Below are 27,886 nucleotides of genomic sequence, written 5' to 3' on the forward strand. Positions count from 1 at the left end.
AAATTCAATTAGTCGAACCAGCAGTATTCAATTTGAAAGATGTTGGTGAAAATGGTGCCAAAAAGCGCAAAGCGCCAACTGTGAATATCTAATTACGCCGGACCGGGACAAAATCACAAGTTCAGACCATTCATGATGGAGTGCAGGCTGGCTACAGAGATCCAGTTAGGCCTGCTGAACAAAGTACCTTAAATCCTGGGTTGCAGAGTGTTGAGTGGATCCGCGTCAAAGATGTGTCATGCAGCCAAAGTGATGCGTCAGTTCTGAGATGTGGCAAAGCTGCGGTGGGAAGTCCTGTTGCATCGACATCAAGTATCTCATCAATAGGGCTTGCGCTGCGAAGTCTGGCGTAGGGAATGTGGCCCACAGTCAGGGCAATGTGTTGGTTCTGAAGAATAGCGAGGCTGCGATGTGGAGTCTGTTGTCGAGGCACTCGTCAACGAGAGATGTGAGAGCCTGTGCTGAGGATGCGTCACACAGCAGCAGTTTTGAAGGGGATGTGGGATGCAGCGGCAATGCAAGTCTTTGCGATGGGTCCAATCCATGCACCACTCAGCAGAGGAGATGAGTTGTTTCTGCTCGGGGATGCGCCGCTTAGCAGAGAAAATGCATCAGTTCTGCTGAATCCACAGGGGCTGGCAAGCACCTTAGGCCCACCTCCCAGGGTCCTAGTCTGGTCTAGCACCACTTGGCAGGGTAGACTCACAGATGGCTGAGTCCAGGTGCAGATGCAAGGTTGTTGGAAACCCGTTAATTCCCTGAGACTTCAAATCAGAATGTCATCCAACTAGCTCTTGGAGTCACTCTGGGTTTTGGGTTCAAGAGATGCAGGTCCAGTCCTTCTCACCCAGGCAAGAGGACAGCAGGCAGCAGGTCAGTGGAGCAAAACAGGAGTCCAGAAGTGGCAGCCCATCAGAACCCAGTTGTCTTTCCTCCTGGCAGTGTATCCACAGGTCCAGAGGAGTACTGAAGAGTTGTTGTCTGACATCCTCTTTGTATACCCTGGTGCCCTGGTTCTGAAAGGCGGGAGAAGCTTCTAGACAGTGTCTTTGAAGAAGTGCCTCCTCTGCCCTCTCTCCAAGCTGGTTGAAGTGACAATACAGGGTTATTAGACCCTTTGTGTGGAGACAGGACACAGCCTATTCAGGTGTAAGTGAATCTGGGCCCAGCTCCTCCCTCTCATCCCACCAGCGATGGCCCAATCAATGACACCTAAGCTCCCATTGTGTGTGGCTGTCTAGGAGTCTAGGAGGAATACACAAAGCCTCACTGCCAATGACACCCAGTCTTAGGACCAGAGTCAGGCTGCAGGCAACAAATGGCTAAGGTAAGAATTTGTCTACTTTCTAGGAGTGGCATTTTCAGAATTGTAATTTAAATTCCAACTTCATCATAAGATAGGATTTAAAATAAGGAGTCCAGAGACACCAAAGATGAACCGGTATCTCTTTCCATTTGATAATTACCCTTATAAAATGTAATCATCTTTAACTGGAAAGCCCTTAAGACTCAGGAAAGTCAAACATCTTTAGTTGCCTCAGAGCTGTTGATCAGTGGATGACATTAAGCCATCTCAAATTGAATGCTTCCAAAATGCAAATACTTACATGTGGGAATTGGGATAATTATGAGTAACTCTGCGCCTGACCTGATGATCTCGGCCTACGTCCTAAAGTATAGAAGGTAGTAAGAAACCTTGGAATTACCATAGACTCCAAGTTATCAATGAATGCTCAAGTGGACAAACTAGCAAGATCAAGCTTCATAAACATGAAAACTCTGCAAAGCATCTTCCCCCATCTGGGATTTCCACACAAGGTCCCGGATACTATCTCTCATGTACTGTCTAAACTTGATTACACCAATGGCCTCTACCACTGATCATCTTTGTCAACTGTGAAAAGACTACAATGGATTTAGAACTCAGCTGCAAGATTACTTCTACTTGTAAAGCCTCAAGCTCACATCTCCCCTGCCTTGAGGGTCCTACATTGGTTACCGGTTGCCAGAAGATCCACCTTAAAGCTGCTTTGTATCACCCACAAAGCAATACAAAGAACAGTACCGCTTTCCAGCAGAAATAAAACCAGTGAATACATTCAAGAAAGAAACCTCCGCTTGAGGTTGGCACCTCGCCTGAAAACCACACCATATAAGAATAAGACCATAGATGGTACATTTTCCTTTATTCAAGCAGCCAAACTATGGAATTCATTACCCCAAATATATGATCCACAGGTAACTATTTTACCTTTAGAAGAATACTCAAGGGTTGGCTCTTTTCTACATAACCACCATACTCAAACACTAATGTACAGCATATCCCTGTGCATGTAAACATGTATAATAAGATTATTATTTGTATGTTGCAGCACAAGTGTATTTCTTTGTACAAATATGCATAACTATGTTTAAAAAAATATATAGGTATTCTTTAGGTCTGCTTAACAAATGTATATATTACTTATGAATACATAAATATATATATAGATGTATATATGTGTGTGTGTGTGTGTGTGTGTATATATATATATATATATACTCACTGGAAAAAACATAGGTTTCAGGGGGGTGTTATAGTTAGCTGGACATTTCACTCGTACAAAATCATTGAAATTCCTCCGTTATAGTTAGTTCTACTATCTATAACTTGCGCGCCCGCAATCCACTGCTAATGATGTCACATATTACATCATTCATGACATGGTCAGTGACATCACTGATTACATCACTGATGGCATCTCAACTGACATCACTGATGGCATTAGTGATGACATCATCCAGTGAATGTGGTTTGGTTCATTATTTAAATATGTATTATATATATATATATATATTATATGTATTATATATATAGCAATCTGCATTGAAGAGTGAGTGGATATATAAATAACTGGATGGAGGATTTAGTAGCAGTGTGATTGACTGTTTACTTGACTAATTTAAAGTACCTCACTAAATATATTGGATAGAGACTAAACTGTGTGAATATCTGTATCACTTTGTCAGTTGGCTGTGTAAACTGCTGCACCAGTTTGTTACTAGCTACGTGAAAGTCTATATTAGTTATTGATTAGTTAACAGTATTTGTATGGGAGAGTGAATGTGTGTGTGGTTCGGTGGGGGGTGTGTGACTGCCCAAAGATGTGTGAATAGTTGATTCAGTAGGTATATGAGGTTAAGACTGCAAGTTATAACTGTTGTTTGGGTGAATGAATATCTTTATGGGTGTGGTGATGAGCAAATATATCTCTCAATGGTACATGTCCAACACACTAGAAAAATAAAAGGCAGTGTATGTGACAGTTGTTGTATATAAATAAGTATACATAACACTAAGAGATGAGTGACTGTATGGATAACTGTATACTTGTAATAGTGATTTTATAACACACTAAGTAGGAGTTACTATCTATATGAATAAGTAAACGTGGTGTTTGTATAAGTGTGTAGCTAACTAAATGTAAGTATGATCCATTGTTTGCATATGTGAGTAGGATGACTGCATAAGTGAATAGGATGTGTGCTGGTGTGTAATGTCAATATAGGTGTATAAGTATATTTGATAGTATTCTATTCATCATTGATAGCATATATGAGTGAATTTATAGGTAAGTGTTTAGATGTGTGTGTAGATCTAGGAATCACTGAGTGGGTTTTTAGAAACTTATATTGGTGTGTCAATGGTTTCAAATATGGTACTCCATATTTTATAGTGATGAAAAGTTATATCAGTGTATGATGAGTTGTATCAGATTGTCACGTGGATGATGTCATAGTGATGTCATCAGGTATGTAATTTGAGATGTCATCAGTGATGTCACTGATCATGTCATGAATGATGTAATATGTGACATCATCAGCAGTGGATTGCGGGTGTGCAAGTTATAGTTAGTAGAACTAACTATAACGGTGGAAGTTCAATGGTTTTGTATGAGTGAAATGTCCAACTAACTATAACACCCCTGAAACCTATAGTTTTCCAGTGAATTTCTAAGGTTTTTTAAATGCTAATTCCTAACTACAACATACCTGAAACCTATGGTTTTTTCAGTGAATTTCAAAGGTTTTTTAAATGCTAATTCCTAACTATAACTCCCCTGAAACCTAGGTTTTTTTCAGTGAATTTCAAAGGTTTTTTAAAAGCTAATTCCTATCTATAACATATCTGTAACCTATGGTTTTTTCACTGAATTTCAAAGATTTTTTAAATCATAATTTTTAAATATATTAATTGTTATATTTAGTTTTTTGATACTGTTTTTCTACATTTTTTAAACTTCTTATTTTTACATATTTTTATTTTTGTAATTACATTACATATTTTTAATGTAAAAAAAAAAAATGTTTTTAAAAATATTGAAACAAATATTTATTTTTTTATTTTATATTTTGTAAAATATATTTATAATATTTTTTATTGTTTTTTTCTTCAATTTTTTGTGGGAAGTCACGCACCCAATGCGTACCGTTCTCGATCACTGCGTGGAACCTAGCCGCCACTTTATGATTGTTGTGAAGGATCCGCGTAGGGTATGCGATGGGCGACTTCAGGCACATATGCGATGCATACATTTTACGTTACGCGCCGCTCGCGCGCTTCCGCGTGACGTCATATACGTATTTGACTCGGTGGATGCGCGAGTCCCGTGAATTTTTTTTATGTCAAAAAAGATATATATAAGTATTTAATATAAATATTAAGACAAGACATAATCTGAGCTAATCATAAAAATAATATATTTTTACTTTTAATAAACCTATATTAGTTTTTAATGCGATTTCGCGAAGTTGCGCTGGGTGCGTGCTGCCTATGCGCAGAGTGCACGGATCCCATGTGACCTGAAAAAAAGAGATTTGATTGGTTCATTAGACTTCGTATTCTAACTATTGAAGGACCCCACCCATATCAATCATTCTTCTTAGACCTTCTTTGGAGGAGCATCTCTGAACTTTGAAGAAACTTTTTTTTGCTAAGTGCACACTTAGAATTGATTTCCTTTCCAAAACAATGGCTTCAGGACAGCAGCCATCATCTCAATCTGATCATTCATCAGATGATGGATTTGTGGCTGTACCTCCAAGCCCTGAGAGGTACACCTCTATTGTTTGGAAATTTTGTACATTTCCAGAAGGACAACATAAAACAAATGCCACCAAAGTGACATGCAAAATCTGCCAAAGGGTCGTGTCACGCGGAAATCCCACCAAAAAGTACTCTTGCGGGACTGCAAGTATGATGAAGCATCTAAAAACTCTGCACCTTGTCAACCTGGCGCGCGAGGAGTGTAGAAGAATGCGTGTTATTCCACCACCTGCAGTACCCAGTACTTCCGAGACATCTGCCTCTACAGAGCATCTGGACATACGCCCACAATTTGCCACCCTGAAGGTGCAATGCATGAAGTGGAACAGATTGCTCTGTTATGGAGAGCAGTCCGTGGATTTAATTGCAGGTTGCAAGAAAACCATCGGTGCAAGTGGTTTTTTTTCCCCCTGGAGTTCATTGATTTTTTCCTCCAGTTCTCTATTTTTTCCTTTTGAAAATTCCCCCAAAAATCAAACAATTGTTCAGAAAATCAAAAAAAAGAAATAAAACAAAAAAAAAGAAAAAAAATGTTATTTTCAGAACTAACTTCTCTGGTTAAAAAAGAGCTATATTTGTATGATTGTGTGTGAAAGTTTAGATGAATGAATGTGTAGTGCATAATTGACTGAAATAATGCATTAGTTGTGTATGGTGAATGTATAAGTGCAGAACTATGAGCAAGTGCTGCAGCATCACACTGTAAGCTCTTTAGCTGCAGTGTGCTGTGGTACTTCTGAAGCACCGGTGTGGAGTTTGTTTTTGTGCAGGAAGACACACCTTCCTGCACAAAAACAATCAGTAAAGGTATTTTTCTCCTTCAATATATGCTGAGCATTGTAGCATATATTGAAAGAGAAAAAAATAGGAAAAATGAAAACAATTCTCCTTGTTGTGCCTTGCTACACTAATTGGAGGATGGTGCAGCATTCACACACATGTTCAGATTTATGATTTCTGATAAAACTGTAGATGTGTCTTGTTTTAAGAGTGTTCTGTGCAATCACGCACAGCAACACCTATATAACGCCCTTTCAACGCAAAGTGGTGTGTATGATGAGGGAGTATTTACATGGAGAAGAAAAGGTACACAGAGTGCCTTTTCCTCTCTTTGTAAATATGAAAGAGTGTCTTGCGCTATAACTATGTTACAAAAAGTGACATATTTTTGGCACAGGATGCTTCTAAAATTGCCCCATAAGTGCTTAGGTATTGGCAGACTATTACAATAAGAACATTTTGGTAGTACATTGTTTGAAAAACTTGCAAGAGAATGATAGGAGGTAAGCACAGAATATTGTCTCCAAAGATGCTCAAAGAAGAATGATTGAAAATATTGTGGTCCTTCAATAGGTACAATGGGAAATATTATGAACCAATCAAATCTTTTTTTTTCAGGTCACATGATATCCTATGACAGGGAGATTCCAAATCTACATAGGTATAAACTTGGTGTTTTGAAGACTGTATTAATACTTTGTAGCTTCTTGCAGAGCTGCTTGCATAGTATTTAAAGAAATTAACTTGTACTAGGGTTAATGGCTAGGCCAATCCTTAACTATATGACTAATAAATAGAGTAATTTCAGTACTGCAAAGAGAGAAGAAGATACATTTATAAGTACTTAGGTTTTGGCAAAGTGATAGACATGTTTTTAGAGTGGTGAAGGGAAGGGATGGAGCCTGATGTCATATCTGCAAACACATGCTGTTACGTGTTTTAAGTTGAGGAATTTAGTGTCTTTTAATTCTGAAAGTCCCTGGGCCCTACTAACCCTCCATGTCTCTCTATTGAACACCATACAGCTGCATTGCACTGAGGTGCTCTGAAACCGTGTCCCATTTTATACCTACCCCAGGGACACTCAGTATTCATGTTAACTTTATCCTGTAACTTAAAACGTTCACTGAGCATCTTTCCACACATATCTACTCCGTCCATCCCCCCTTTCTTCACCAGTGTGGAAACACAGCCCATTGTGCATATTATTACTTAATTAAACTTACCTTGACAGTAATAGAAAGAAAAACGCTACACATTTTTTCCAGTTATTTTTTATAATTTAAATTTCTGAAAATTTCAAATGTTAGAATTAGTATCTGTGAAAGAGAAGAAAAAATACAGTTATAATATATAATAATATACTTTTTACAACACAACATAATTTTAACATTTTGTTAAATTATTTTCTTTGCCTTTTTTGCTGTTCTAAGAATATATTGAATTTCACTACAAACAGTGATTTCAATCGTACTCATCACATAACAGCGGGCAACAAAAAAAACAATCAATTAGATTGTTTAAAAAAAAACAGAACTATATCTAACATATTTATCATATATCCAACTATTTTTGAACATTCCACAAAAACTACATCCTCAATAACAAACCATAAAATACAAATCACCCATATGTAAAATGCTTTCTTCTAAGAGACATTTCTTACTTGAATATGAAAGACATCAAATAATACGATGAACAATTATTCATACATCGCCAATAACAAACCATATCATACAAATCACACATATATTTAAAATGGTTCCTTCTAAGTGAATTTATTTACTTGAATCTGAAAGTACTCAAATAATGATTCATAAAAAATTATTTTTATAATTTCTGTACACTGTAAATGATGTTTCTTAAAAATATATGCTGTGGGAATGTGCAACAAAAAGTCAATAAATCAAATGTATACCTTTCCTATGGGCCAAATGGTATTGCTGAAATCCTTTAAACTGAAATTGTCCAATAGTAAGCATATTAAGACATTTTAACATATTCTTAATACTCTGAATTATGTTCCTAAAACTTTGGCTTTAAAAATATTAGTTAGGAATTTGGTAATTCGCGAGGCAAACGTTGTTTAAAATCCAATTGAACATCATTACAATATGTCCATCCATTGTCACATTTTAAATAGGCAGTGTAATGTCCAGATGTTGTAGAAGGACCATCATGGAAAATTATGGCTACTGCTACAAAAGTTCTTCCTGATATTGATAGTTAACTTGCTGCAATTTTTTTAATTAAAGTTTCCAATTTTCTTCCATCAGCTGTACAACGTTGCATCATTAAAATTATATATTGTCCATATCTTTGTATAAATAATGTTGATAACATTTCTGAGTTGCATTGGCTACAGTCCAAGTTCTGATTTAACTAGTTTGTTGAAAGACACTGATTTACACTCTGGTAATGTCAAATATATAAATCTTTCGCTGTCTATGTCAGTGCTACATGTAAACCTACAATTTTCACATTGATGTTCCCATTTATAACGAAGGCCAAAAAGATTTTCAATTTCTATGCCATCATTTTCCAATAAGCATATACATTAGAAATTCCTGGGCATCTTGTTGGATATTCTGCGTAAATTGTGTAGAACCAGAACATATATCCAAAAGATTATGAATATCAGAAACGCTTTGCAGTTTAGTTTTATCAGTTCTCAATTTTTCATAAACAGAATGCACCAAACAACAAAATCTTTTTTCCCGAGTCTCCACAATTTGCTGTTGCAAACTTTCTAGAAAAAAAACAACATTGACCACTACATTAGCATAGCAGTTGATACCTAAACTATTTTCAAACTGATAACCAACAATCTCTTCAACAGTGTCATTTTTCTTTTTCCTTGCAATCTGAACATTATCTTGATTTTTTTCCTTTTCTTTAACTTCACTACAGATATTCTCATATCTTCTTTTTCTACCTACCACATGCTTTTCAAATACAGGATATTGCCCTAAATGGGGAGCATACGCTCTTCTTAACCTATTATACTCTTTTGCATCTGTAGTAATCTTTGACTCATCAAAATCAATAAAAAAAAAAGCAGATAAAGTTCTGACTCGGGACAAAGCAACATATGCCATACCCTCTTTAATGTTCACCAAAGCACTGTCTACACTTAATCCTTGAGATTTATGAATAGTCACTGCATATGCCAAAGAAAGAGGAAACTGTTTTCTACGTACATACAAGCAAAAAACGAGCAGAACAACAAGCAATTTGTTTCACTTCTTCAATCTGATCAAATTTGACTTTTAAACATTCAATTCCATCTTTTTTCGATAATTCACAAAATCAACAACTTTTCCCATTGCTCCATTCACTAAACCTTTTTCCACATCTAAATTACGCCGCAAAATAACCCGACAGTTTACACATACATAAAAATTATTTTCTGAACCTGTAGTTTTAGAAATAGATTTTTCTAAAGAATCCAATTTTGTTTTCAATTTTTCCATCAAAATAATAGTGATTCCTTCATGCTCTATTTTATCAAAGGCTTCAATTTTTATTATTTGTTCATTTTCTAGCTTCAAAAGTTCTTCATTGAAAACAGAACGCTCGCGCACTGTTGGCATTAAGCAGATTATAGAATTATTTTCTGCAACTTTTTTATATATTTTTTCAGGAACTATATTTTCATTTGGAAACAAGTGTGTAAGTAGTCAACTTTGCAAAGCTTGTTTGCCATGTTCTGTCAGTACTCCAATTCTTATATCTTGAAGAATACTTCCACATTCAGCATCATTTGCCTGTCGCATGTTTTTAGTGAGTTTTTTGTACTCAAAATATGACCAAATGTTAACGTTTCCAACACTTTCTGGTGTCTTCATGTGCAAGTGTTTTAAATACTGCTTGTCCTTTTGCTGGACTAAGTTGCAGTAGATCTCCAACAACTATGACATGTTTTCCTCCAAATAACACATCATACTCTGTTTTAAGAATTTGCTGCCTTCTTAAATTCACAAAAGCAAGCATTAAGTTTGAGACCATGCTTACCTCATCAATAATCAGACGTTTCGTTTTCTTTAGCACTCTTGAAACTTCATAACAAGCTTCTCCAGATAGCTTGTGATATTCCAATTTGTTTTCATGCTCCAAAGGTAGCATAAGTAAACGAGGCAATGTAATTCCTTTAATGTTGTGTGCTGCCAACCCAGTTGGAGCAGTTACAACACAATACAAATGTGAGTCCGTTGTTTTATGTAGACAACTGGTGATTACTTTAATTAAGAAGCTTTTTCCTGTTCCAGCTTGTCCACTCACATACATTCATATAGGTTGAAATGAGGTGCATCTGCATTCTTTCTTTTCATGAAGAAATCCATGGTCAATCTGTTGTCTAACTTGCTGATATATTTCTTTTTGTTCAACATTTAGTTGGTCTTCAAAGTTGGCTAAGTCCATAATATCTTCTTGAGCTTGATGCATTGCTGTTTCCACCTCATTCATGGCGATTGCTGCTTCATTTTCAACAATTGGTTGTCCTAGTGGATCTTGAATCAGTGGAGCAGAGCTTTGACTGTCTTGAGAACTGTCTCTAGCAATCTCAGCTGCAATAGTAGCTTCTTGATCAATTTAATCGTTCAACATTTTCACATAATTTGCAAAAACAGTACATTCTATGGTATCTTTACAAGCATTGAAGGAATTTTCATAGCTGTGAAAATCTCCAAGTAATTCCAATTCTGAACACCACGGTTTGAACAGTTGCAAAAGTGCTAAATAGTAAAATTCCCTTTTATCAGGAGTGTCGCAACTCAGTTTCCTGTGATTAATTAAATTTCCTTTCCTTTGTTTCACCAAACATCCTTCGGAACCAATCACCACATATTTTCCATCATTGATGTTTTCTGTAGTATTCTGTTTAAAAGTGCAGTTTTGCAGCACTTCATAGAGACATATGTTCTCAAGAAGATGACTTCTATTTGGAAAATATGTGCCCAACATATTTGTTTTCAGTATATCTGTACTTTCTGGTTCATTTAATGCTAAATATTCAATTTCTTGTACAGATTTAAGTACTCAATTTCGTGTTGCAGCAAGACATAGACTCACCCAAATGATTCTTCTAGATTTGGAGTATAAACTTGCAGATGATAACCGATCTGAGCATTCATATGCTCCAATTTATCGATGGGATAACATCGTCAAACTGAAACAGTATAATGAATTACTTAGACTCTTCTCGTGAGAAATCTCTTCCCACATTTCTTTTAAATCCGTCTTTTCTGATTTTGTAATGTAGGATGTTACATACTGAGCGACAGCAATGGAATTATCCACTACATACTGAATATCCAGGTTAGCATTCCACATAGAGAGAATAACCGGATTGTAATCATATATGTATTTTGATTCTTCACATCTTCTCAAATTGTAGGAATTTTTTGGAGACTTTCTAGTGATGGTATGTCTCACTGCTGACGTACAACTGTTTACACTTCCTTTTGATATTACAGGACGTGGAAATCCAAAACGACATTTGGTATAAAACTTTTCCTTAGATTTGTACTTTCGTCGACAGTATTTTCCATATCAATGGCTTTGGAATCGTAAGACTTGTTGTCTTAAGTTGTTTTCTTCTGTGCTTTTGGGTATGGCACATGTGGCATATTCTTCAATGAATGACAAAACAGTATCATCGGAATCAGTTCCGAATTTGGGGGCTTCCTTGATCCATATGAGCATATGTATGTGAGGAGCACCTCGAGCTTGATACTCCTTTCTCCAAAAGAAATCCACAACTTCCCCAAGAGGATGATTCTTTTTATTGCAGATAAAAGACATCATAGCGTCAAATCTATGATTGAAATACTTGCATACATTAACAGGATCCAACGAGCACAATTCTCCAGGTGTCTTGTATCAAATATTTTTTATATTCAAATTTGCCTCTCGAAGAAATTCAAGTAAATCATCCCAAGCGTATTCAGCACAGCTTGGGGTAAGGAACCACGTAGGAGTTCCTAAGTTCCTTAGCATACATTTAAGTTCTCCATGACGATGGTACCAATACTCACTAGTGCCACGCTGACATGCCATCAGATTAATCAGCTGAGATTATAAATGATCATCTCTCTGATCTACTTTATCAATAAATTCCTTTGCAGAAACATTTTGAAAATGTACTCCTGTTTTCAATATGTGAATCACTGCATATTAAAGTCCAGACAAGTCACTCTCAAACAAAATATGAAATATATATGGGATACATTGTCAAAATCTTGGATCTTCTGCATACAATCTTGTTGTGTGATATTCAGATGCAGGAATCTGCTCAGGTCGTTCATCATATCGTCCACTTTTTCCTGTTGAGAACAACTGTGGAAAACTACGACCTTCCAAGATTTTTTCCCATACACTCATGGGAGTTCCCTTTGCTTTTTTCATTTGGAATAACTCAATAGTATTCCCCTTCACTTCTTTCGAATGAAGTCGATGTGCACTGTAATGTTCATAGATTTCTTCACTTCTGGACATGTCCACTACTTCAATTTGTCCACTTGACGTTTCAGTATCTTCTGCTGAAAGTATTTCTTCTTCTCCCACATACACATTTTCATAGTACTCATTGTTTTTAATCAGATACAATGTTGCCTTCTGCACTTTCCTAACATCCACTAATTCTTGCCAGTTTTTCTTACTCTTAGTATGAACGCCATTAACTAGAATATCTAGTGGTTCATTTTCTACATTCTCTACACCAATAGTTTCAATATTTTTCTTTAAATCTAGAGGTAAATATACAACTCTTCCTTTTAATCCTCTCTGTAAATCTGAAGAAAGCAATTTACCTGTTTTTGGCTCCATACGAACAATAGTCTGAAATGGGTGCACACATTGAATGAGAATAGACTCATAGGTATTTAAATCTATCAGTTCTGGAGGAATAGTTACCAACTCTAGATTATTATGCACAGCTCTAGCAGGCATTTTATTCTCATCTAATTTATTATAACAATATTTACAAATACGCTGATCAGAACCCAAATCAAAACAATTCTCTACCAACAAATAAGTTGCAAATTCCTTCCACTTATCGTTATTTTCTGTTTCACTTTTTAAATATAGATCAACAGTCCTAGTCGGATTTTTATAGTGAGTTCGTCGACAACAAATACAAGAATAATTTGGCCTTTCACCAGATATCACCTTAAACTTTGTAATTTGTTCTTCAAAATTTTTTGTAGTACTATGTTGCACATTTTCTTGTATTAATGTGTCAGTTTCTGCACTCTCTTGTTCAGGTCCAAAGTAGCAGAACTCAATTTCATCACAAACCTTCTTCACATCTGATACTGATCCACGCAAAAGAGCACTGTTCAACTCATTTAACATTAGTGCTGGACTTTTTGCATAATACAATCTTCTGACTAACTTTCGCATCTGAGAATGATGTACTGCTAACATCCTGAAATGGTGAAAAACACTTTGACATACTTTCCTAGAAAAACAAGCAAGAGAATCACTTTGCAAACCAGTATTGTTTCTCACTCTACAAGGGTCTAGTCTTTGCAACATCTTAATCTTTTGTTTAACACTTTTTTTTACTATATTCTCGTAAGAAATTGCGTAAAATATCAATAGATTCTTGACGTACACTACAAATACTACTGCAATCACAAGTGTACACTGGGGCTTTAGGACGTCTCCCTAGAACTTCATCAGCTAACACTTCTTCTACATTTCTGGGAACCATCTTCTCTTTCTGAATTGGACAACCATTTCTAACCTCATAAGCTTGACCACTGGTATCAACTGCATGCAATAAATTATTGGTCTGAAAATAACTCTCTTCATTAAAGAAAGGCTCTGAACTTGAACTGTGTTTCCATTCACCCAAAAAAAATCACAAAATTTAGTTCTGTTAATTACTCTTTTCCTCTTGCTTTTGGCCTTCATTAAATTGATTGGTTTATCCAATGATCGAATTCTGTTTAAAACTAAAATGAATAGTTTCCTTTTTAGTTCAAAAGCCTTTTGAACAATGGATTCAATGTGATTCTTCTTTTTATTAAACAGTGCTCTTTTTCTATATTTTTTCACATCTTTAAGCAAGTTAAAAACCACTCTATTATAAACAAAAATTTTAACGGATTTCTTTATACTGATTTTGCCTTCTTTTACCATACATCGAATCTTTTGAATTTAAATTTTCTTTTTTTCCTTTCCTGTAATTCATACTCTTTTTTGTGGTCGAACCATTCTCAGTAGTTTGCACATTCTGCACACTGCTTCTAGGCTTTGTAAGTTTTTAATGAATGCTTTTGTTGTCTTACCGGAAGACTTTTTCTTTTTCGCCACATGATGTTGGTCATCCAATACTTGTTGTTGAATAAGTGTCCTTTAACTGTTCTTTTCTCTTTCTTGATTTTTCAGGCATGATAACTTCATTTTAATGATGATAAACAATATCTGTAATAAATAAACATAAATAAATGTATTGTAATAAATGTATAAATTATACTTTTCAATTATTATACAAACACATTCTATATAAAAACCATTTAACCACTTTCTTTTCTCATCACTATTTGAAATTGTAATTCAAGGTGTATACATAACTGTATAGGTGATTACAGATCTGCATGTGTAATGGACAAAGGTTCCTACCAGTGTTTGTGTTAAGCCCTGAGGCGTTATATGAGTACTTACGCACTGACTGAATGATTAGAGTACTGCAAGGAGAGTGCCTGTGTGAATTTATAAGTGTTTGGGTTTTTGCACAGTGAATGGATTAGTACATTATGCTGAATGGGTCACTAGAGGAGTGCAAGGGGAGTGACAGGGTGTTTCCTGGAAGTGTATGGATACTGATTGGGGAATTGAAGGTGTGAAAGAGAAGTGTGTAGGTGGTTAGAGGACTGCATGCATAGTGGATAGGCGTTTGAAGCAGTCCATGTGCTAAGGCCTGGCTCACTGCATTGGTACTTGGGTACTGACTGAATGATTAGAGAACTGCAAGGAGAGTGCCTGTGTACATTTGTAAGTGGATGGGTTTTGGCGCAGTGAATGGATTAGTTCATGGTGCTGAATGGGTCACTGGAGGAGTGCTAGGGGAGTGACATGGTGTTTGCTGGAAGTGTAGGAATACTGACTGGGGAATTGAAGGTATGAAATACAAGTCTGTAGGTGGTTAGAAGACTGCATGAATAGTGGATAGGGGTTTGAAGCAGTCCATGTGCTAAGGCCTGGCTCACTGCATGAGTACTTGGGTACTGACTGAATGATTAGAGTACTGCAAGGAGAGTTCCTGGGTGAATTTATAAGTGGTCGGGTTTTGGCGCAGTGAATGGATTAGTACATGGTGCTGAATGGGTCACTAGAAGACTGCAAGAGGAGTGACAGGGTGTTTCCTGGAAGTGTATGGATACTGATTGGGGAATTGAAGGTGTGAAAGAGAAGTGTGTAGGTGGTTAGAGGACTGCATACATAGTGGATAGTCGTTTGAAGCAGTCCATGTGCTAAGGCCTGGCTCACTGCATGAGTACTTGGGTACTGACTGAATGATTAGAGTACTGCAAGGAGATTGCCTTGGTGAATTTATAACTGGTTGGGTTTTGGCGCAGTGAATGGATTAGTACATGGTGCTGAATCGGTCACTGGAGGAGTGCAAATGGAGTGACAGGGTGTTTGCTGGAGGTTATGGATACTGGCTGGGGAATTGAAAGTGTGAAAGATAAGTGTGTAGGTGGTTAGAGGACGGCATGCATAGTTGATAGGGGTTTGTAGCAGTCCATGAGTTAAGGCCTGGGTCACTGCATGAGTACTTGGGTACTGACTGAATGATTAGAGTACTGCAAGGAGAGTTCCTGGGTGAATTTATAAGTGGTTGGGTTGTGGCGCAGTGAATGGATTAGTACATGGTGCTGAATGGGTCACTAGAAGACTGCAAGAGGAGTGACAGGGTGTTTCCTGGAAGTGTATGGATACTGATTGGGGAATTGAAGGTGTGAAAGAAAAGTGTGTAGGTGGTTAGAGGACTGCATACATAGTGGATAGGCGTTTGAAGCAGTCCATGTGCTAAGGCCTGGCTCACTGCATGAGTACTTGGGTACTGACTGAATGATTAGAGTACTGCAAGGAGAGTGCCTGTGTAAATGTATAAGTGGTTGGGTTTTGGCACAGTGAATGGATTAGTACATGGTGCTGAAAGGGTCACTAGAGGAGTGCAAGGGAAGTGACAGGGTGTTTCCTGGAAGTGTATGGAATGGATACTGATTGGGGAATTGAAGGTGTGAAAGAGAAGTGTGTAGGTGGATAGAGGACTGCATGCATAGTGGATAGGCGTGTGAAGCAGTCCATGTGCTAAGGCCTTGCTCACTGCATGAGTACTTGGGTACTGACTGAATGATTAGAGTCCTGCAAGGAGAGTTCCTGTGTAGATTTATAAGTGGTTGGGTTTTGGCTCAGTGAATGGATTAGTACATGGTGCTGAATGGGTCACTAGAAGAGTGCAAGAGGAGTGACAGGGTGTTTCCTGGAAGTGTATGGATACTGATTGGGGAAATGAAGGTGTGAAAGAGAAGTGTGTAGGTTGTTAGAGGACTGCATGTATAGTGGATAGGTGTTTGAAGCAGTCCATGTGCTAAGGCCTGGGTCACTGCATGAGTACTTGGGTACTGACTGAATGATTAGAGTACTGCAAGGAGAGTTCCTGGGTGAATTTATAAGTGGTGGGTTTTGGCGCAGTGAATGGATTAGTACATGGTGCTGAATGGTTCACTTGAAGAGTGCAAGAGGAGTGACAGGGTGTTTCCTGGAAGTATATGGATGCTGATTGGGGAATTGAAGGTGTGAAAGAGAAGTGTATAGGTGGTTAGAGGACTGCATGCATAGTGGATAGGCGTTTGAAGCAGTCCATGTGCTAAGGCCTTGCTCACTGCATGAGTACTTGGGTACTGACTGAATGATTAGAGTACTGTAAGGAGAGTTGTTGTGTAAATTTATAGGTGTTTGGGTTTTGGTGCAGTGAATGGATTAGTTCATGGTGCTGACTGGGTCACTGGAGGAGTGCAAGGGGAGTGAGAGGGTGTTTGCTGGAAGTGTAGGAATACTGACTGGGGAATTGAAGGTGTGAAATACAAGTCTGTAGGTGGTTAGAGGACTGCATGCATATTGGATAGGGGTTTGAAGCAGTCCGTGTGCTAAGGCCTGGCTCACTGCATGAGTACTTGGGTACTGACTGAATGATTAGAGTACTGCAAGGAGAGTGCCTTGGTGAATTTATAAGTGTTTGGGTTTTGGAGCAGTGAATGGATTAGTACATGGTGCAGAATCGGTCACTAGAGGAGTGCAAGAGGAGTGACAGGGAGTTTCATGGAAGTGTATGGATACTGATTGGGGAATTGAAGGTGTGAAAGAGAAGTGTGTAGGTGGTTAGAGGACTGCATGCATAGTGGATAGGCATTTGAAGCAGTCCATGTGCTAAGGCCTGGCTCACTGCATGAGTTCTTGGGTACTGACTGAATGATTCGAGTACTGCAAGGAGAGTGCCTGGGTGAATTTATAAGTGGTTGGGTTTTGGTGCAGTGAATGGATTAGTACATGGTGCTTAATCGGTCACTGGAGGAGTGCAAATGGAGTGACAGGGTGTTTGCTGGAGGTTATGGATACTGGCTGGGGAATTGAAAGTGTGAAAGACAAGTGTGTAGGTGGGTAGAGGACGGCATGCATAGTTGATAGGGGTTTGTAGCAGTCCATGAGTTAAGGCCTGGGTCACTGCATGAGTACTTGGGTACTGACTGAATGATTAGAGTACTGCAAGGAGAGTTCCTGGGTGAATTTATAAGTGGTTGGGTTGTGGCGCAGTGAATGGATTAGTACATGGTGCTGAATGGGTCACTAGAAGACTGCAAGAGGAGTGACAGGGTGTTTCCTGGAAGTGTATGGATACTGATTGGGGAATTGAAGGTGTGAAAGAGAAGTGTGTAGGTGGTTAGAGGACTGCATACATAGTGGATAGGCGTTTGAAGCAGTCCATGTGCTAAGGCCTGGCTCACTGCATGAGTACTTGGGTACTGACTGAATGATTAGAGTACTGCAAGGAGAGTGCCTGTGTAAATGTATAAGTGGTTGGGTTTTGGCACAGTGAATGGATTAGTACATGGTGCTGAAAGGGTCACTAGAGGAGTGCAAGGAAAGTGACAGGGTGTTTCCTGGAAGTGTATGGAATGGATACTGATTGGGGAATTGAAGGTGTGAAAGAGAAGTGTGTAGGTGGATAGAGGACTGCATGCATAGTGGATAGGCGTGTGAAGCAGTCCATGTGCTAAGGCCTTGCTCACTGCATGAGTACTTGGGTACTGACTGAATGATTAGAGTCCTGCAAGGAGAGTTCCTGTGTAGATTTATAAGTGGTTGGGTTTTGGCTCACTGAATGGATTAGTACATGGTGCTGAATGGGTCACTAGAAGAGTGCATGAGGAGTGACAGGGTGTTTCCTGGAAGTGTATGGATGCTGATTGGGGAATTGAAGGTGTGAAAGAGAAGTGTATAGGTGGTTAGAGGACTGCATGCATAGTGGATAGGCGTTTGAAGCAGTCCATGTGCTAAGGCCTTGCTCACTGCATGAGTACTTGGGTACTGACTGAATGATTAGAGTACTTCAAGGAGAGTTGCTGTGTAAATTTATAAGTGTTTGGGTTTTGGTGCAGTGAATGGATTAGTTCATGGTGCTGAATGGGTCACTGGAGGAGTGCAAGGGGAGTGACAGGGTGTTTGCTGGAAGTGTAGGAATACTGACTGGGGAATTGAAGGTGTGAAATACAAGTCTGTAGGTGGTTAGAGGACTGCATGCATATTGGATAGGGGTTTGAAGCAGTCCGTGTGCTAAGGCCTGGCTCACTGCATGAGTACTTGGGTACTGACTGAATGATTAGAGTACTGCAAGGAGAGTGCCTTGGTGAATTTATAAGTGTTTGGGTTTTGGAGCAGTGAATGGATTAGTACATGGTGCGGAATCGGTCACTAGAGGAGTGCAAGAAGAGTGACAGGGAGTTTCATGGAAGTGTATGGATACTGATTGAGGAATTGAAGGTGTGAAAGAGAAGTGTGTAGGTGGTTAGAGGACTGCATGCATAGTGGATAGGCATTTGAAGCAGTCCATGTGCTAAGGCCTGGCTCACTGCATGAGTTCTTGGGTACTGACTGAATGATTCGAGTACTGCAAGGAGAGTGCCTGGGTGAATTTATAAGTGGTTGGGTTTTGGTGCAGTGAATGGATTAGTACATGGTGCTGAATCGGTCACTGGAGGAGTGCAAGGGGAGTGACAGGGTGTTTGCTGGAGTGTATAGATACTGACTGGGGAATTGAAAGTGTGAAAGACAAGTGTGTAGATGGTTAGAGGACTGCATGCATAGGGGATAGGGGTTTGTTGCAGCCCATTAGTTAAGGCCTGGGTAACTGCATGAGTACTTGTGTACTGACTGAATGATTAGAGTACTGCAAGGAGAGGGCCTGGGTGAATTTATAAGTGGTTGGGTTTTGGCGCATTGAATGGATTATTACATGGTGCTGAATGGGTCACTAGAAGAGTGCAAGAGGAGTGACAGGGTGTTTCCTGGAACTGTTTGGATACTGATTGGGGAATTGAAGGTGTGAAAGAGAAGTGTGTAGGTGGTTAGAGGACTGCATGTATAGTGGATAGGCGTTTGAAGCAGTCCATGTGCTAAGACCTGGCTCACTGCATGAGTACTTGGGTACAGACTGAATGATTCAAGTGCTGCAAGGAGAGTGCCTGTTTGAATTTATAAGTGGTTGGGTTTTGGCACAGTGATTGGATTAGTACATGGTGCTGAATCGGTCACTGGAGGAGTGCAAGGGGAGTGACAGGGTGTTTGCTGAAGTGTATAGATACTGACTGGGGAATTGAAGGTGTGAAAGACAAGTGTGTAGGTGGTTAGAGGACTGCATGCATAGTGGATAGGGGTTTGTAGCAGTCCATGAGTTAATGCCTGGGTCACTGCATGAGTACTTGGGTACTGACTGAATGATTAGAGTACTGCAAGGAGAGTGCCTGGGTGAATTTATAAGTGGTTGGGTTTTGGCACAGTGAATGAATTAGTACATGGTGCTGAATGGGTCCCTAGAAGAGTGCAAGGGGAGTAGGTTTTTAAGCAGTTATATGTCAGGAAAGTAACCACATGGCTCTGTTAGAATTCTTGCACAGGTTTTAGGCTTTTAAAAATGATGAGGAATTTTCTTTCCCTCCTGCCTCTGTCCCATAGACAGACAGTAGTTCAGGCTCCTATTATTTCTAGATTAGACTATGTCAATGTCCTCTATCTGGGCATCCCGAAATTTCTTGTGAACCGCCTGCAATTGGTTCAGAATGCTGCGGCCAGGGCAGTTGTGCGGGTCGGTCCTAGGACCCATCTGCAGGTCAAATCAAATCAAACCAAGCTTTATTCGATTTTGAGAATTAAAATCATAAAAGCAAACATATTAATAAAAACAGCAGCTAAAAATAGAAGCATTGGTTACATATAAGATACATCGTTATACTGTAAATACAGAACGTGTAAAAGATGATAAAAATATATTCATAAAATACATCTGATCCAAAAAAGGGAAGATTTCATAAACAAGTAAAGTCTGGCAAGTCACTTCAAAACTTTACACTGGCTTAAATCAAAAACAGAATCGATTTTAAGGCATTGGTCCTTGCTTTTAAAGCTCTTCATGATATAGGGGCCTCTTATCTCAAAAAGAGAATTACCCCCTATTGCCCAGGGAGGACGTTAAGATCTTCTACACTTCATCTGCTTGTGGTGCCAAAATTCTTTCGAACTAGGAAGGGAGGTCGTTCTTTCCAGGAGATCGTCAGTAAGTTATGGAACTCCCTCCCTCTGGCCCTCAGAAGCGATCCTGAACTCCTTAGTTTTAGACAGCATCTTAAGACCTGGCTGTTTTCCCCTATAGATTGTAATATTTGACGAACGACAGGACAGAATGACGTGTTTGTGAGCTCCTGGTGTCTGGCAGTTACTTTTAGCTCCAGGACACTCTTTTTGAGTAGCCGAGCACTTTATAAATCCCCTTTAACATAACAGAACAAGTGCACAGAGATTCACAGTGTGATTCTAGACAAGCAAGACTATTCCCTGGACTTTAGCAGGAGAAACTCACTAGTCAGGAAGGGGTAAGGAATGCATACATTCTAGACATTTCACTACTGCACTCTAGTGTGAACGCCTGACTCATTCTGTGAATGCATAAGCAATGACTGGGTTCTAATCCTACTGAAACTTGACAACAGGAAAGGTTTTAAAGCAGTTATCTGTCAGCAAATACATGATGTAACCAAATGCTTCTCTCACAATGGTTGTCCAAATGCAGACAGACTCACAGTGTGATTCTAGACAAGCAACACTATCCCTTGTACTTTACCAAGACACATTCACTAGTCTGGAAGGGGTAAGGTGACTGCACACATTCTACATATTTCAGTACTGCACTTTAGTGTTAAAGCCTGACTCATTTTGTGAATGCATAAGCAATGACTGGCTTCTAAAACTTGACAACATGACAGGTTTTAAAGCAGTTATCTGTCAGCAAATACACAATGTAACCAAATGCTTCTCTCACAATGGTTGCCCAAATGCTCACAGACTCACAGTGTGATTCTAGACAACCAACACTATCCCTTGGACTTTACCAAAACAGATTCACTAGTCTGGAAGGGGTAAGGTAACTGCACACATTCTACATATTTCAGTACTGCACTTTAGTGTCAAAGCCTGACTCACTTTCCAAATGCATAAGCAATGACTGGCTTCTAATTCTACCAAAACTTGAGAACAGGAAAGGTTTTTAAGCATTTATGTGTATGCAAAGACATGAAGTACCCAAATGCTTCTCTCACAGTGGTTCCCAAATGCACACAGACTCACAGTGTGATTCTAGACAAGCAACACTATCACTTGTACTTTACCAAGACACATTCAATATTCTGGAAGGGGTAAGGTAACTGCACACATTCTACATATTTCAGTACTGCACACTGGATGGAGTGAACGAGGACTTGGACTGCCACCAGACCAGGTTGGAGGGTGCAAAAGAGAGGGTATCCACACTGAAGGATGGCACGTCCACCATGACGAAGTACCTAGAGAAGTTGGAGTGGCGGTTCAAGACAGTGGCATCGTACAACGAGGACTTGGAGGCGAGGTCCCTCCGCAACAACCTCCTCATACTCGGCACTGCGGAATCCACAGCCACGGGAAAGATGGACCAGTTTTTTGATAATGATATTGTTATTGAATGTATTTATAAAACGCAACATATACCCAGAGACATCTTGGCGCTAGCTGTGATCCAAGTAATGAGTGGTTCAGTTGGTGAAAAGCCAGGTTTGTAGCATCTTTTTAAAAGGTAAGAGCTCAGTTGTAGATTTTAATGAATGGGGGAGTCCATTCCATTTGGTCACAGTGTTTCTAACAAAGCTCCTACCACCCCAAGACATCCGGTTGTAGGGTGAACAACCAGGTTCTTATGAGAGCTAGAGCGTATGGATCTAGTTGGCGCTTACCAAACTAGATTCCTTTTTAGATAGTCTGATCCGTTTCCATATAGAGTTTTATGCACAAGACACAGTGCTTTAAAAGTAATATGCTTTTCTATAGGATGCCAATGTAGTGTCTTTATGGCTGGAGACGCACATTCTAACCTAGGGGTGTTGAAAAGCATCCCTGCTGTGCTTTGCACTGTCTGATGTTTTTTCAAGAAACGGTATTGGAGGCCTTGCAGGAGACCATTACAATGAACTAAACAAGCCAGTACTAATGCTGTAATCACCGTTTTTAAAAGTTCAGAGGAGAGCATATGAGCAATCTTCTTGATTGTTTTGAAAAAATAAAAGGAGGTTGAGACCACAGAATTAACTTGTCATTTGTAAAGTACTTCATCTTCTATTATCACACCTAAATATCTAACCTTACTTTTCAGCTTGTGTAGATGTCTTAACTACTGTGGCCACCAGATCGGAGACGAAAACGATGCATTATGCCCAAGAAGTAGAATTTAACTTTAGGCAGTTCCTGCTCATCCAAACACTGACCTCCCTCATACAGTTGTTGGTGTGGATGTCATTGGTAAGTGACACAATAATCTGGGTGTCATCTGTGTAAGTCACCAGTGAGAAACCAAATGATATTATTAAGATGGCCAGGGGAGAAACATAAACATTATGCAGGGTTGGGCTCAAAGATGAGCCCTGGGGGACCCCACATGGCAGTGTGAAGGGCAATGATGTGAAACCTTTAAGCGCTACAGATTGGGATCTATCACTGAAAAAAGAATAAATAAGGGCAAAACCCCTGTCTTTTACCCCAAAAGCCTGTAACCAATCAATCAGGCAATTGTGATTGACCGTGTTGAAGGCTACAGGAGGTCCAATAAGATCAGAGCTGCTTTGCCCCCTGAATCAAGAAAGGATCTAATGTTTTACATCGCTACAATGAGCGAGGATTCGATACTACAACTGCTTCTAAATCCAAATTGCATTTTATCAAGATGATGTTCAGTCTCTATATATACAGATAGTTGGATATTCATAGTTTTCTCAGCCACTGTGACTGGAACGGAGAGCCTAGATATTGGTCGAAAATTCGAGGGAACCTTTGGGTCCAAATCAGCTTTTTTTTTGTAGGGGAGAACCATAGCCTTTTTCCATGATTTTGGGACCACCCCTGTGATAAACATAGAGTTAATAACATTAGTTAAACAATTAGCAATAGTGTCTGGAGCAAGACGCTTATTGTGCGGTGGATAAGGATCTGATAGGGACCTGGACTTTGTAGAGGCAATCATCGGGCCAACCTTATTGATGGACAAGTGCCCAAAACTATTAAGAGACGATTGACCGCCCACTGGTGGCAATGTTTGTGTCCAAGCATTAGCATCTAATGTATCGAAAATTTCCCTGGCTATATTCTGGAAGAAGGAAGCAAGGGATTCAGAGAGTTCCTGGCTTCCTACCACTGAGTCTGGCAATGGAGTAGAAGTAAATGTAGTCAAAGTCTGGAAAAGTTCCTTAATAGAGTTTTTTGAGGACTTAATTTATTTGGTGTAAAAAGATGCTTTTTCTTTATCTATTACTTTTTTATAATCTATAATTCACTTCCTGTACTTAATTTTTTCCTCTTCCTTATAATCCTTCCCCAAGACTCGTTCTTGTCTGCAGCAGCTTTGTTAAGCGGCTGTTAGGGTATCACTAAACTAAGGTGCAGAGAATGACTCCCCGGTGAGCATGAGCCTAAATGTTCCACTTCCGGGTAATGGGCCCCAGACTTGACGTTTTCGTTGTCACGCATTGGTTGATCCGGTCTTTAGTGCCCAACTCCGAACTGCGATCACTGAATACTTTGATCTTAATACTGGATCGTTACTGCTCAAGCGATACTATAGAAGGACTTTCCAGCCTATATTCAAGGGGAGGTTATAGCAACGCACAGCAGTATTTTATGGATATTCGCTGCTACAGTACACAAGTGGAAGCCATTATCCGGTGCATAGATGCATCCACAGATGATGACCAGCTCCATCTCCATGCTGCGGACATGGACGAGTTTTGTGAACTTGCCAACCAGGAGGTGCCGTTTTTGGGTAAATATGCAAATGCTCACTGCTACGGCAAGGGCGAACGCTGTACACTGGCAAGACTGTTTCACCCACAACTGGGGTCTGATTACATACCGGAACTCCTCTTGGAGGATGGAACCCAGAATTTTAATAACAGCCTGGAATTGGAGGAATTGCATAGTTTTTATATCTAGTTCTACTCCTCCAGGTGCATGGGAAATGGAGATGCACTGGTAAATGACCTTGCCGAAGTGGCTATGGTCTGGTCGTCTGCTCCCCAGCAGAAGTTTTTGAGTGAACCCCTTGCGATAGATGCTATGGATGGGTCTAAGGCCCCCCGCTTGGACGGTCTTACAGGTCACGTTAATAAATCGTTCAAACAAGAGCTTGCTCCCTACCTATTTGAGCTCTATGCTGATTCTCTTGAGTCTGGAGTCATTCCTCCCTCATTTTGTGAGGTGATTGTAATTTTACTGCTGAACCCTGGGAATGACCCCCTTCACTGTCAGTCCTATATGCCATTATCTTTATAAAATGTTGATAACAAGATCCTTGCCAAAATCATAGCTACTAGGCTGGCCCTCCTGCTCGAAATTATCATCTCTCTCCAATCCGGTTTTGTCCCTCATCGTTCTACATCCATAAATCTGTGCACACTGTTTTCAGTCCTACATAGGATGTTTACAGAAGTCCCGGCTGCAGTGGCCTTGTTTGATGCCGAGAAGGCCTTTGACTCTCTCAAGCAACCCTTTCTATTCGCTACGTTGCGCAAGCTCAGATTTCCTCTTGGGTTCACTTCCCTGATTAAACTGTTATACACTCAACCCGTAGCTCGCGTTCGTGTCAATGGTTCCTTGAAACCCTCATTCACACTTACCAGGGGTACCAGACAGGTGTGCCCTCTCTCCCCACTCCTGTTTATCTTTGCCATGGACCCCCGGGTGCTGCATCTGCAGGAGAGGCAACTTTGGAGAGGATTACAGTTAACCGCTGACCCTTTATTGTTTTCGCTTTACTCTGACAACATATTGCTCTTTCTTCGACACCTGTTGGAGAGCATATACTTGGAAGTTTATGAGATCCAGAGGTTTGGCCACTTTCAGGCCTCGTTATTAACAGGAGCAAATCTGAACTCTTCGTATTGACGGATGCCATGCACCAGTTTCAATCTGACCTCCCGCTGCAGTGGTGCACTGACACTGTCAAATATCTTGGTATTCATATGCATCGCGACCAGGAACAGGTCATCCATCATAATTACGGCCCGGTAGTAAGCAAGCTCACCACATCAATTGATAACTGGGTTAAACTACCGCTGTCCCTGGCTGGGTGAGCGGCCATCATCAAGATGGTTGTGCTTCCCCACTTTCTTTCTTGATTTCTCAACATCACCATCCCTCTCACCAATGCCTTTTTTGCTATGCACAGGCGTTGTGTGCTGCGCCTAATTTGGGTGGGTCGTAGGCCACGGAACAGGTACAAGGCATTGACACCTCCATATGTGAGGGGTGGCTTTGGCATGCTACATTTTTACTTATATTATTTGATAGCTCAGTGCCATTACATGTACCATTGGTAACACACAGACGCCTATCTGCCTTACATCTGTATTTCCCATGATCTCGCAAGGGGTACGCCTTTAAATGCTGTTCTCCCGAAGCACATAAAGCCATTAGCCACATCCTGTTGGGCATGGTGCCGTTAGATCCGCCTGCTCGGCTCTATTCCCCCACCTTACCCATTGCGGACAACCGCTGGCTTCCACCCATGACTAAAACAGTAGTCAAGCGTCCTCTCACCTGATATGCACTGTACATCACAGGGATCCTTTTCCGGATGGACACACCATTACATGGGCGGAGGACACTCGATTCACTACAGCTTCACCTCTAGACCGGTTCATCCTACACCGCCTTCAGAGAACCCTCTGTGACCAGGTACCTTTCTAACCTATCGCTCCAGATGATTTTACTCCTCTCTCCTTCCCCATCGCTGATGATGACGGCGAGCATTTGGTCTCTAGGGTTTATCCCCAGTGCTTGGACATGGTGCCTGTGGTGGACGTTGGGTTTTACGGGGGTTTGGAGTGTGGATCTGCAACACCCGTTACCGGATGATGTGTGGTATTATTGCTGCCGCCAGACCAAACTGGTCTCTGGCAATCACAAACAAAAATTGCTGCACTTTAACTTACTCAGGCATGCCTACATGACTCCCAAACTCATGGCCAGGTTGGAACCACCCGCTCCTCTGCATTTCTCAAGTGCAACGCTGCTGCTGCTGACATTTTTCACTTAACGTGGGCATGTCCACACATCCATAATTTTTGGCTTGATATTTTCGTACAACTTTCCCAGATTCTGGAAATGGCGCTGGAACCAGCGCCCCTGCTCGCATTGCTGGGTCATGTTCTTATTATTCCTGAGGAATCCCGGTGCTTTGCAGTGCTGGTGCTGCTGCTTTTGAAGCAGACAGTTGCGCTGTGCTGGGGGAGCACCTGCCATCCTACGGCTGCTTCATGTTTTCTGATACGACAAGCAAGTTGTATGCGCTGATTCAGCCCTCCACATCCAATCCACTGAATATTTGCCAGCCTTTTCATGCTTACCTGCAGCGCAGGAACTCCCACTCACAAGATTGACTTACCTCCTCTCCTCCCCCTCCTGGCCACAAAAGCAGGTCCTCACAGTAATGAGCTGCCCCTTTGTTAGCAGCACACCATTGCGTTCTTCCCGGAGCCACCGGTACACTGTAAACACAATGGGCCTGATTCACAAAGGTAAACTGAAACCAATATCTAACTTTACGTCTTTCGGTAATTTCGGTAATTACAAAGGGCCTTTATGAGTATTACATTCACACTTTTGTCTCAGTTTTGGTCTCAGTTAAATTTAAGACCAAAATGAAAGTTTAGCTGAGACTAAGGGGCATATGTATCAAGCGAATTTTTAGTCGCAAACGCTGCGATTCGCAAAATACAGCGTTTGCGATTAAAAATTTGCAAAACCGGATGTATTAGGCAAATTCCGAACGCAAATTTAAGGAATCGCTAATTTAGCGATTTCTTAAGTTTGCGTAAGCATTTAAGAAATCGCAAATTGCGATTTCTTAAATGAAATGTAACACTCACCAAAGGATTGCGATTAATCCTTAAGAAATCGCAAATTACCACCAACTACTAGTTGGTGTTAATTTGCGATTTCTTTTAAAAATGCACGTTTTGTAATTTTACAAAGTGCCACGTGACGCACATACATGCCCTTAGGGCATGTATGTGCGCCATATGACCACACATGCTAATTTCAGGGGTGTATCAGGGTGTCATCTTGACACCCTTGCACCTTTGAAATTATTCTCAAATTGCGATTAGCAAATTGCGATTCGTAATTTGAGAATTACTTCCCATACATTCCTATGGG

This window comes from Triturus cristatus, chromosome 2_2, assembly GCF_964204655.1.
Source record: "Triturus cristatus chromosome 2_2, aTriCri1.1, whole genome shotgun sequence".
In the NCBI taxonomy this organism is placed as follows: domain Eukaryota; kingdom Metazoa; phylum Chordata; class Amphibia; order Caudata; family Salamandridae; genus Triturus; species Triturus cristatus.